Genomic DNA, 12,698 nt, shown 5'->3' on the forward strand with positions numbered 1-12,698 from the left:
AAGTCCAGATTTAGTTGCAGAGTAAATGTGATTCTGTGAAAGGAATACAAGACACAGAGTCACAAGTCCTGGCTTCAGAACTCAGCTCCGCCAGGCATGCTTGGTGAGGCTCAGCCAAGTGTCCTTCCCCCGCCAGAGCCCCAGCTGCTGCGCCTGTAAAATGGGGCTGCTCATATGGCTTGCCCCTCAGAGCTGATGCGAGGACGGTATGAGGTGACCGAGATTCAGGATTCATGTGGTGTCTGGCATGAAGACACTCCAATGATGCTTGTTTAAAATAATTAAATGGGCACTGATGATGAGAGAAAGCAATTTATCATTAGTCTTCTCAAAAGGCTTGCTTTCTTCAGAGGTTTTAACTTTAGTTTGGCATACCAAGTTCTTTTGTTTGTTAAGAATGTTTTTTTGTCTTCCTATTGTAACAAAATATCTGGAAGCCAAAATAGATACTGTGTGTAGGGGTGGGGAACGGACTTTGTTGGTCACTGTTTTAGCCACCCAGACAGTTTCAGCCCCAGTTTTCTTAAATGGTAGCAGGACAAGATTTTACTTTTGCTCTTTGAATCACCAGCATTGATGGTGCAAGCACACAGTAACAGGTTCCCCAGCCTGATTACATAATTAGCATCTTATTGATCAGCTGATGGTTCCACTCCTGTATCAGAGCAGGAGGTATCCTGATAGGCTCTTTTCTCCTCTCACAGGAACACAAGACTCACCTAAGTCACCAAGTCCTTCTGCCCTGGGGCGCCCCTTATACATACCCCACAATGACAACCTAGGAGCTGGACAGAACGACCTGTGGGCTGTGGGGCTGCACTGGGAGGCCTTTGGTGGTCACACTGCCCAGAGGCTGGTATCACAACTGGCACTGATTCAGCCTTTGCATGGTCTCACCTGCCCCGTTCAGCTAGAACAGGTGAGAGCTGGTCCTGCACCCTTGTGGGCCCTACATCTCCTGCCCTCCCCTCGCCCTGCTCCCCACAGGATTGGACACCCAGGATATAGGCCTGGGTTGGATGCTCCAGCCCCTGGTGACTCGTCTTCTCCACTGTAAAAGTACAAAAATTGTGCATGTTATGTTAACAGATTCTTGGAGGTGCCCCTGTTGTCCACGGGAGGAGTTTCCATCTTATAACTGGGAAAACAGAGGTGGGGTATGAGGCAGAGAGCCTGACCTAAGAGCAAAGCTGATCCTGGGTCCAGTCCAAGCTCTACTCTGCTGGACTCTGTGAATTGAGCTAATTACTTCATCTTCCAACCCTCACCTTCCTCATCTGTAAAACGGGGATACATGCCCATCTTAGAGGGTAGAGTTAGCTCCCTAAGGCATCAAGCACAATCCTTAGCCGCACAGGCAGCTAGTAACTAGGGTTTCCTGGAATTATGACTTCTTTTGTTCATTTGACTTTTTAAAAATGTACCTTTCTAATTGTGCTGACTAATTTGGATTTATCACGCTTAAAATTGACTTTTTAGCGTTTTCAGGAAGTCCTCAAACTAGAGCTGAGTCCACCCCAAGCTGACCGAAGCATGGCTACCAGAGGCCCTAGCAGCACTGGCCACAGAAGGGGGATTCGGGGTCACTCCAACCCCACTCCTTGTTCCCCATAAAGGCCAGATAGTAAATATTTTAGGTTTTGCAGGCCATACTGTCTCTGTTATGAGGACTCAGCTCCGCCAGCATGGCCAGAGAGTAGCCACGGCTGATATGTAAGTAAAGATGTTGGCCATGTTCCAGTTAAACTTTATTTAAATAGGCAGAGTAGTTTGCCAGCCCCTGCAAGATTCTCAAATTTTAGGTCACAGCAGAATCATCTGGGGAGGCGTCTTTCAACCCAGATTGCTGGGCCCCAGCCCCAGTGTTTCTGAATCTGTGTGTCTTGGCTGGGGCCTACATTACATTTCTAACAACTTCGCAGGTGACAGGTGACACTGCTGCTGCAGGTCTGGGGACCACTTTGAGAACCACTGAAGCCTTTCCCTCTCCCTTCTCTGTACACCTAAAACACTTATTCCTACTGCAAAGACAGTATTTGTGATGTTCTATTACAGTTAGTGGTTTGTGTGTGGGTCTCTGGGATCCTTTCCTCATCACCCTCCTATCCCAGGGCCTGACAGCAGCGAGTGCTCATTAATCATCACTGAACTCAAGGGGGCCACGGCCACGGGAGCCCTGGGTCTGGTCCTGCTCCTCAGTAGATATTTCTCTCTGGAGTTCTGTGCAACCCGGGCCCAGCCCTGCCACGGAAAAGAGGGAAAAGGACTTTGCCCTGCTGCCTGTCCAGAAACAGACCAGCAGAGTCGTCATTCTCTGCTCAGACTAGACCTTGAACCTGGACTGTTTTCTAAGGAAATAAAATCAGGGTTGGGGGTTTGGTTTGTTTAACTTTGTTATTTTTTTGCTTCTAAATGGACTATTTAACTTTGTGATGTGTGAGTGGGGGGGCAGGGTTTACATCCAGATAGCTAACTACAGTGGAAAACCACTATTTCTGAGTTATAGAGGCTAAGTAGGCATTTAAAATGACCTGCCATCAGGGCTTCTCACATTGGACAGAATTCAGTTTGGTCCTGATAAAAAGGAGTAACATTTGGGACCTTCCCCCATTTTACATGACATGAGCCACAACTCCTGGGTCCACCTCCCTCTTTTGGAACTTACTGCCTACATCCTGGTTTGATCCTGAGCACGCTGCCAAGTAGAGCCAGGTGTGGACCCATGCGTGCTTCCCCACCTCTCTACCCGGGTGGGCACTGAGGAGGCCCCGGCAGGAGCTTGCCAAAGACAGTAAGACACTTAGTCCTGGGCTGGCCGAAGGCTGCAGGTGTAACAATGACCTCCCTCTTCCTAATTCCCAGGCCTGTCTGATGGAGGCTTACACCGGAATTCCTTTGATCTGTGAAGTTTCAAGACCATCCATACCTAACCTCCTGTGTGTCTCTCTCTCTCTCTCTCCTTTCCAAACTAACAGACAAAACGAGGAGAAAGGACTCCTTCTCCTCCCCATCTTGATGAGCTCTGTGAACACTTCTCAAGGTCCAGGCATTTGCTGCTCATCCTGACCATGGTGTGGAAAGCTATGAGCTATGATCCAGCAACCTGGAGCACAGGAAGTTAGCACGGCAAAGGAGCAGGACTGACCCGAGTGGCTTAGAACTCCTTCTGATATTCCCTGTCCCTGCCACCTCATTACCCCTGCCTGCCAATCAGTTTTGCATCAATAAACTTTATGTTCTGGGCTTTGCCAGATGAATGAAAGGAGAGCAGCTAAAGACTGATCTCTGACCTTGGCACGTAAACAGCCTACAGATTGGACTTGACAGTTAATAAAGGAAAGGCCCAGCAATTCTCTGATGCCTTTTTGCCTTAATTAGATTGAGCATTCATAAGCTTTGGGGAAATCTTCAATTTGAAGAGAAAGACCCCACAAGACAGGAATTCACAGCTCTACTCATTCATCCGTTCAGACTGTCAGCCCCTCAGTCAACAGTCACGACATTGGTGATGGCCTATTACCTGTGCTCAGCACTGTGCTAACCACTTTCAGGCACAGTGGCTGCAACAATTCCAAAAGAGCACACGTGCTCTCCTGGAAGACAACGTCCAGCTCAGCAGTCAGGAGCACATGCTTCAGTTCAGACAAATTTGAGCTTGCGTCCTGATTCTGCTGGGTGACCTCTGGCAAGTTATTTAACCTGTCTGCCCTCAGTTTCCTCTTGGGGTTAATAATACCAACAGCCAAGGGTTGTCATCAAGACTAAGTGAGACCATCTGCGTAAAGCTTTCAGCACAGCGCCTGGCTGAAAAGCACGCCAGACGTGGACGTCCCAGCACAGCACACGTGGCTCGCCGGGCTGGTTCTCAGGGGCTGAGAGGCTCGTTCCCTTTCCCTGATGCTCTGCCAGCCACTGGGGAGCTGATGGTGATACCCGTGGTCTCTTCCTTCAACCATCTTAGAAACCTACTGGTGACAAAGCTCTTAAGTTTCTTCATCTATGAAACGGGTAGTGGTGATAATCCCCCTGGAAGGATCAGGAGAGAGCAGTAGCATAGAAGCCTGCAAACGCACTTTGCCCAAGGAAAGGACTGCGGGGATGTAAGATGCCGGTAGCAGCCTCTGGCTTGTCATCAGATGCCACTGCAGCCCTGCAGGCTGTCTTTAATAATAGATATTTTAAAATTCCTGAACCCACTTCATGCTATATTTGCTCACACATGGAGGTTTATTCAGTGTTAATCACATTAATGTGCTGTTTCATTTCACGCTGTGCGATGCCAGCTTCAGTGAGAGCCGGGAGACAGCAGAATTTTCTCTCAAAGGGATCTCGTACTGCGTTTACCCAGTCATCGTCAAGGCATCTCAGAGCCCCAGTGACCTCCGGGCCACCCTCTTGCTCCCCCAGGGGTGCCCTCAAGCCTTAAACAGTCTTCCTTTCAAGTATCTCTCTGTATCTTTTGGTTTTTACCCTCAATTAGAAACCTCTTGGGCAAGAGTCCAACTTTTACTAGCCATCTTTAATCCTTAAACCACCAAACACATGCTATTCAGTAAAAGCTCCCCATCAAGTGTCATGAGGACCCTGAGTTAACAGGAGTTTGCAGGGTCCTTTGAGAGCCCCCAGTTCAACAGCCTCATGTTACAGATGGAAAAACCAAGTAGCAGAGGTGTAAGGACTTAAAGCTCTCCTCTGCTGGCTCCTTCCCTAAGCCGATGAATAATCTCCATTCAGATCTTAAACACAAAACAACAAATTTGCCAGTTTTTTCTTGGCTCTGTGCCCCAATCTGCTTGAAACAACTACTTGCCCTCCTGACTCTTGTCAGCCAAGAACCTCAGATGCTACCTCGTGAAGAAAAAGGAAGCCATCAGACGTGGATGCCCCAACCCATGACTCCACGGCCCAGTGCAGCACCGCAGCGCAGTGTCCCCTCCAAGCCCAGGGCCACCCACAGGCCTTCCCAAGGACTCCGTCCCGCACCTCTCACCCCTTTCTTACTTCATCAACCTCTCCCTTTCCATGGGAACATTCCTGTGAACATATACACTTGCTCTCTTTAAAAAATTTTTGTATACGACCCTTCCTCGACCTCATGTTTCCCTCCAGCTACTTTACCATTTCCCTCCTTGAAAACTTTGCTGTTACCATTTCCTCATCACCTGCCCTTCATTCTAATTTTTTCCCCATTTTGGGGAGAAAAATTTGAGCCTGCAGAAAAGTTGAAGAAGTATTAAAATACCCTCCACCTAGATTTTCCAGTTAGCATTTTGCTACATATGCTCTATCTCTAATACACACCTATATACAACAGCAATATAATTTATATATACAAAATAGATATATTTGTTTTATATATATCAATATATGCACGTACATATGTTTAGTCTGTTGTTGAAACCCTGGAAAGTTTCAGGCGTCCTGCTCCTTCACCCCTAAATACCTAAGAACCAGGCTTCTCTCTTCCATAAACACAGAGCACCATCACACCAAGAAGTTAAATGCTGATACAATAATCTGAAGTCCATTTTCAGATTTTCTCATTTGCCCCTCAAAGGTCCTGCATAGATACTTTTTAATCCAGGTTTCAGTCAAGGAAGATACCCACTCCAATTTAACTTCCAGATCCAGCAGTCTACCCAGTGTGTCCAAGTGCAGGGTGACTTCATTACCAAATCTAAGGGGTCCTTCTCTGGCCTCAGCAGGGACTCACACTGGGCAGTCTCCTCTGGGCTTCTGGGTCACCACACGTCCAGTGTCCTCCCTCCTTCCCCTCTACAAGTCCTCTGAATGTTGAGGGACCCCAGGCCTTTGTGCTGGGCCCCTCCTCTCCAGCTCCCAGGAGGTGGTCTCACCGGGGGCCCTGGCTTTAACACCATCTTCATGCCGCTGCTATCCACATTTCCAGCACCCGAGGCTGTCTATCCCAGACTGTCCCCCCAACTCCAGACTGATGTACCCACTGCGTTCTTCTCAGTATCTCCCCTGCGACGTGCCCTCAACAACCCCAAACTTATGTCCAAAAGAAGGTCTTGACGTCTTCCCTTCTCTCCCGTCTCAGTAACAGTATTACCCTCACTTACCATCTGTCCTGAGTCCACCCTTCTCTCACCAGCCCCCCCAACCACTGGGTCCCGTCTGGATTCCCGCTCCCTCCATCCTCCCTGCCTCCTCGGACTTCTGGTCCATAATGGGCGGCCTGCATAGCGCGGAGCCTCCAAACTGTTCATTACCCTTGCCCCACCCCTACAGCCCATTTTCCAGCAGAGCTCATGTTTTAAAATTGTCATTCATGTCGGGCCACTCCCTCTCTTAAAACTCTCCAACAGCTTCTCATTGTAATGAGAAAACATTCCAACTCAGCAGGGTTTATGAGGCCTTGGAGGTCTAGCCCTGGCTCTCTCCTCACCATTCTTTCTAGTGACCAGACCCTGGCTTCCCTTTAGCTCCTCGAAGCGGGGGCTTTCCCACCTGAGGGCTTTTGTTCGTCCTGGCTCTCGCCTCTGCCTGGGTCTCAATGGCTGCCCTCTCCTCCGCCGGCATGGCGGCAGACCGCCCCGGGCTCCTACCGCCCTCTCCAGGCAACCTCCCGGGAGGGGCTCTGATTGGCTTAGCCGATGTCACGTGCACACTCTCGTCCAATCATCTGTGGCCAGAGAACATGAGCAGAAACATGGCTGCCAGGCACCGCACTGGTTCCCTTTCTAATTGGAGGCTTGGGAAGGCGGACCAGTTACACACTTCTATGCTCTGTGATTATCTCTCCGAATAATCTGCTGGGGAAACTTTCTTAAATGTCCATGTAATTATTCTGTTTTTCTCTTTTCAGTTTCTGCACTGGCCGTCTGCTACCCGCAAGATAAAGCCCCAACTCCTCAGCATGGCATTTGTGGTCTGGTCTCCAAGCTGTCTGGGAGGAATTGACGAAGACATTTCTGATTCTCCCGAGACACTCAGAACTGTCCCTTGCACCATTCTTCCAGAACAACCAGGATCCTGTCCGTTTGCTGCTCTTCCCCCGTAAATGAGTCTGTGAAATTCATTCCTTTGGCCAGACACCATCATTCCCATCCCTATCCAGCTTGTAAAACTCTTCACCTTCCAAGACCCTGCCCGAGGGTCACCTACTCTGTGCCATCCTCCCGACAAGTCCTGCCTTTCTGTGCTCCAGGAAAATGCAATGTATAGAAATCATATCCATAAGGATAAATGTAAAAATGCTGTTTTGTTTCTCAATGCTATAGATGCCACCATTCCAAACTCCTCACCCACTTCTACTTGTCCCAGTTAGATGCATATAGAAATGCTAGAGACTTGACACAATTGTCTCCACAAATATGTTTCCCTGAGACAGAGTGAGTTGGGCAGAGGGGGAAGATAGAGTGAGGGGTTCACCCACATCTATCTCCATCAACTCTTCCCCTCCATCTGGGAGGCTGTTGCCTCCTAAAGGCCTGGTCACACTGTGACTTGCATGGGCCCTGGCCACTTTTGATTTCATGGTCATGGGCTTTTTCATCCATTAAAGAAAAAAAAAATTTTTTTTAAACAAACATTGGTGTGAAAACAAATATAATCTAGGCTGCCTTCATGATCACTTTTTTATCCTGCTTTTAAAATAAATCAAAATTAAAACATTTTCAAGGGTCCCTCAAGTGTTGAGGGCTCAAGTCACTGCACCACAAAGGAGAATGTGCCCTGTGCCTCATTGAGAAGCTGACCTTGACCAAAGGCAACAACCTGAAACTCACTGAAAGCCCAAAGGTTTTATCTTCCTTCACTGCTCTTTGAGACCTTAGAGAAGAAATGCAAATTAGTGCTTCCTACTACAGTCTTATCAAGATTCACTCAATAACACATGGTTACTCTCTCCAGGCAAGAAGTTGCCAAGAGACATGCCATCTATATAGCTGCTAAATACGCAACAAACATATGATGAAGTGTGTCTTACACAAATGAGTCTTGTAAATACAGAGTAGCCCCCAGAGATTGCCATTCAAAGCTGTTCTGTGCGAGGAGTCAGGATTGACTTATGGGTGCTGTTAGGGCTGCAGGATTATTTTGTTTATACACAATGGATAGTCAAGGAAACTGAGAATCAGAGGACTCTGGTAGGGGTCAAGATGATGCAAAGAACAAACGAAATGGTGACTCCAGGATTTTAACCCCTGTCTTTGCTCTCAGGAGTTAGTTTGCACAGACTGAGTTTTAGGTGCCTGCAGGCCTTCTAGGGGAGAGAGGCATTGGGAAGTATTTAGATAAACTAGTTCAAGGCTTAAGTGAGATCCTTAGCTCGTGACATGGATTTGGAAATTATCCAAGTGTGGGTGGCACTTAAACATTCAAAGTGAATCAGCTCTTTCCCTCTGTTGCAAACTCTTCGTACTGTGAGGCTCTGGCTTCCCTCAAACTCATTCTGCACCTTGAAACCGCCCTGAGGGGGCCTCCTCCTTCAGGGAGCTGGGCAGCTTTGCTCCCTTATGGGCTCTCACTCCCTACTCTTCCCCACTTGTGCATGGCTCCTGAGAAACCCTTAGGGGGCAACTTCCACAGGCCCTGGGCTATTGGCTTGGGCTTCCATTTCTAGCCCCACTTCTTGCTTGATAAGATGCCAGAACTTGACTTTTCCTCACTTTGATGCTTTATCTCTACATGGACCCAGCACCTGGGTGGCATTCTATGTACTCGCCCACCCAGTGTGTATTTATTGAGCACCAAATAATAGCCAGACACCATTTTAGATACTGAGGATACAACTGTGAACAAAGTAGACAGAGTCTTTTGAACCCAAGAAGCTTATAGTCTAGAGTCAGGAGGCAGACAAAAAACAAGTGAGAATAGTTCCGTATGTCATAAAGAAGATAAAGCCGCATAATAAAGAGTCAGTGGGGGCGTAGGAGGGCTCTGAGGGGCGGTGGTGACACTGGTCAAGGGCATCAGCAGGAAAGGGGTCTCAGAGTGGGGAGCCTTGAATGAGGACAAGGCAAGCCACAAGGAAATTGGGTATGTGAAGGGCCCTTCCAGCAAGAGCCATGAGTCATCAGGGGTCCAGTCTTGGCACATCGGGAAGGCCCATCTTCCAGACAGGAGAGGGAGAGGGGCTTGGAAAGACAGGAAGAGCCCAGGCTGGTAGTGGGTCCTGCCCTGGGTGAGAAGGCCCAAGCCTGGGCAGTCAAGGATCAGCTGAGATGGGAAGAGATAAGTAAGTCAAGAGAGAGTGCTTTTCTAAGGAAGGAGAAAGAGGGAGGAAGGAGAGAAAAATCCAGCAGCAGGACTGGCTGCACAATTTGTGGGGCCCCTTGCTAAAAAATTGTTAAGAATTTCAAGATGGGGACAGCAGAACATTGAAGCTGGCATGGGCCTTTCTGAGGGCCAGGCCCAGTGCCACTCAACATGACACAGCCCACGACACTGGCCCCAGCCTGGCAGAGACTCTGGGAAGATGAGGTGTAGAATCTAGATCCTTTCTTCACCCCAGGCTGAGCTGAGCCTCACAGGCAGGACACCCACACACAGGGTAAAGGTGGTAGATTAAAATTTTATATTTTGATAAAAAATGTTGCAAATTGTACAATGTTGCAAAACCAACAGAATTTATGTAGCTGATTTCATGGGCTTTTGACAGCTATAATACACTTCTGAGAGTTGCAGTGTTCTCTTTTCCCTTGGGAGGCTTGGGGTTGGGGTGGGACCAGAGCCTCCCTCAGTCTTCCTCAGGGTTAACCTCTGAGCAGGTATGATGTGTCCCTGGGCAGGCACAGTTGGAGCCAAGCATGTTTAAACCCCTATATTATGTCAAATATCATTTATATCAAACCACCCCTCCTTAATCTTAGGCTAATTACCTTACGATTAACACTAGACGTGTGACCTTGGTAAACCATTTATTCTCCCTGAACTTTAGATTTCCTCATCTGTAAAAAGGAGATAATTATACTTCAAAGGGGTGCTGTGAGGATTAAACATATGAAAATCTTTTTAAAATACCTTATTAAGGTCTAAACAAATGCCACGTAGCGTTACTACAGGTCTGCTCAGCAGGTGCTTCATTGGTGCTGGTGGGGGACTCAAGGCAGACAGGGCTTGACAGAAGCCTCTCTTGGTGCCCCCAACTCCTAGGCTCTGGTGTATTCTTAAGAACTTCTGATCTTCAGTTTCTCAAGCAGCTTCCTTTCCTGGGGAGATCCCCTTGGCTTGTCCGTTATGTCTCAGATCACAGATCAATAACTGGTTTGTGTACCAGACTCTTGTGTTTTGGGCTGACTTCATAATTTTGATAGTTGCTAAAGGAACCGAGAAGAATCTGAATCCTGAACCTGAGGGTCTGAAGGAGAAAGTAATCATCCTTAACTCATGAATTTGAGTGCATTTGGGTAATAACTCTTATTAAAATGTGCTAAAGGCAGATACATTTATTACATGAATGAGCAGCGAATGGTCCCATAAGCTTCTGTTTGTGATGCAGTGTTGCCCAGGCTTTGGGGTGGAGAGCACGGGAGTCTACCGTGGTCCTAGGGCTTTGCAGTGGCTGCTCCTTCTGCCTTGAAGGCTCTGCCTCTAGACAACCCATGACAGGATTCACTTCCTCCAGGTCTTCTCTGCTGCCCCCTAACCCAATCTCAGAATCTCAGAGGGCCCCTCCCTGCTCCCCTCTAATGGTGCTCTGTGGATGCCTTTTGGGAATTCTGCTTGGTTTGTAAACCCATTCTGGCACCGTTCACTCCTAAATGTGCTTGCATGTGTACACACACACACACGCATATTACAGAGACAAGTGGACCAAGGAGCAGGGAAGGTCCCTGGACAGACTGGGGAGTGCTGGTGAGTACACACTTCCCTCTCCTCCCCTGAGGCCCCTTCCCTCTACATTGCTGCCTGGGGGTCCATGAGACACTCTGTGTCCTTCCACGATTAGTTTTCTTCTTGAAGCCAGGTTGAGCTGCTGCTACTTGCCCTGTACATCACAGCCTTCAGGTGTTAAATAAAACTGTGTGTCAGTGTGTGCCTGTTGGAGGTAGGGGAAGAGCAGGAAGCAGCTCTTTAGCCATTCAGTCCTCATGTACTTTGCACAACCATGGGCCAGGTGCTTGCTACTCTGCTAAATGTTGAGAATACAAAGTTCCTCCAAGGAATTCATCATTTAGTGAGCTCCACTGAGCGTCAGCCTTAATCATGTAATAAACGTTGAGTAATGGGAAGCAAGGCCAAGGAGGGCGAGGGGGGCTCCGTGGCAGCACGGTATGGGAGGGCTTTCTCCAGTCCTCTCCTCCCCCGGAGGTGTTTCTCTAACATGCTATTGCTGATAAAGCTTTACAGTATGGCTCCTTCTAAGGATATTTTAAGTTTTAATGGAGAAATTCAAACTCAGATACAGGAAGGCAGGGAACCAATGATTGAATGCAACTTGGGGCTTACCTCAACGTGAAGATGACAAGTTGAACCCCTGGTCAAGTCTCCTGGCTCCTATGTCTTGGGGTCCCCCCAGTGGAGCATGGAATCTAACTGTGGCTATGTGTCCTGTAACTTGGTCATGAAGTGCACTTCACTGACTACAGTCAAGAGACAACTGGTTAAATGCTGGAAAGGGTGTGGAGAAAAGGGAACCCTCCTACGCTGTTGGTGGGAATATAGTTTGGTGCAGCTACTATGGAAAACAGTATAGAGATTCCTCAAAAAACTAAAAATGAGTTACCATATAACCCAACAATCCTACTCCTGGGCATACATCTAGAGGGAATTATAACTCGAAAAGATAAACACACCCCAATGTTCATAGCAGCACTATTTACAATAGCCAAGACATGGAAACAACCTAAATGTCCATCGACAGATGACTGGATGAAGAAATTGTGGTATGTTTCTACAATGGAATACTACTCAGCCACACAAAAAAATAAAATAATACCATTTACAGCAACATGGATGGACCTGGAAATTGTCATTCCAAGTGAAGTAAGCCAGAAAGAGAAAGAAAAATACCATATTACTTACATGTGGAATCTGAAAAAAGACATAAATGAACTTATTTATGAAACAGAAACAGACTCAAAGACATAGAAAACAAACTTATGGTTACCAGGAGGGTGGAGATGGGGGTGGTGGGGAAGAGGGTGGAAAGGGATAAATTAAGAGTTTGGGATTTGCAGATATTAACTACTATATATAAAATAGATTAAAAAAATTTCTTCTGTATAGCACAGGGAACTATTTTCAAAATCTTGTAGTAACCTATAATGAAAAAGAATATATGTATATGTATGACTAAAACATTATGCTGTATACCAGAAATCAATACAACGTTGTAAACTGACTTCAATTAAAAAAAAAGTTAAAAAAAAGAGACGATGTCCAATCTTGAACACAGAAATTCATTGGAATAAACTGAGGTGGCAGTGATGTACCATTTCAGTGTTTTTACTTGCAAAATTCACCAGCACTCCTTCCACCTCTCAACCCAGGTTCCCAAATCACCCTGCATATGAAATTAAGAAGCACATAAAAATGTGCAACGCATCGATGCAGCCCAGCTCTGAAAATAGCAGCTGCAGCCACAAACCAAAGAACAGGCCTTTTGTGAATAGAGTGAAAGAAGCTGTTTGTCCTGAGCTCATCTTTCAAGCCACAGATAGAAGTCCCCACTACTACTAAAGTAGTGTCTTTAAGCAAAGAGAGGAAATCAGTTAGAGAAAAGCAGGATG

Source organism: Camelus dromedarius, chromosome 16 (assembly GCF_036321535.1).
Source record: "Camelus dromedarius isolate mCamDro1 chromosome 16, mCamDro1.pat, whole genome shotgun sequence".
Classification (NCBI taxonomy): Eukaryota; Metazoa; Chordata; class Mammalia; order Artiodactyla; family Camelidae; genus Camelus; species Camelus dromedarius.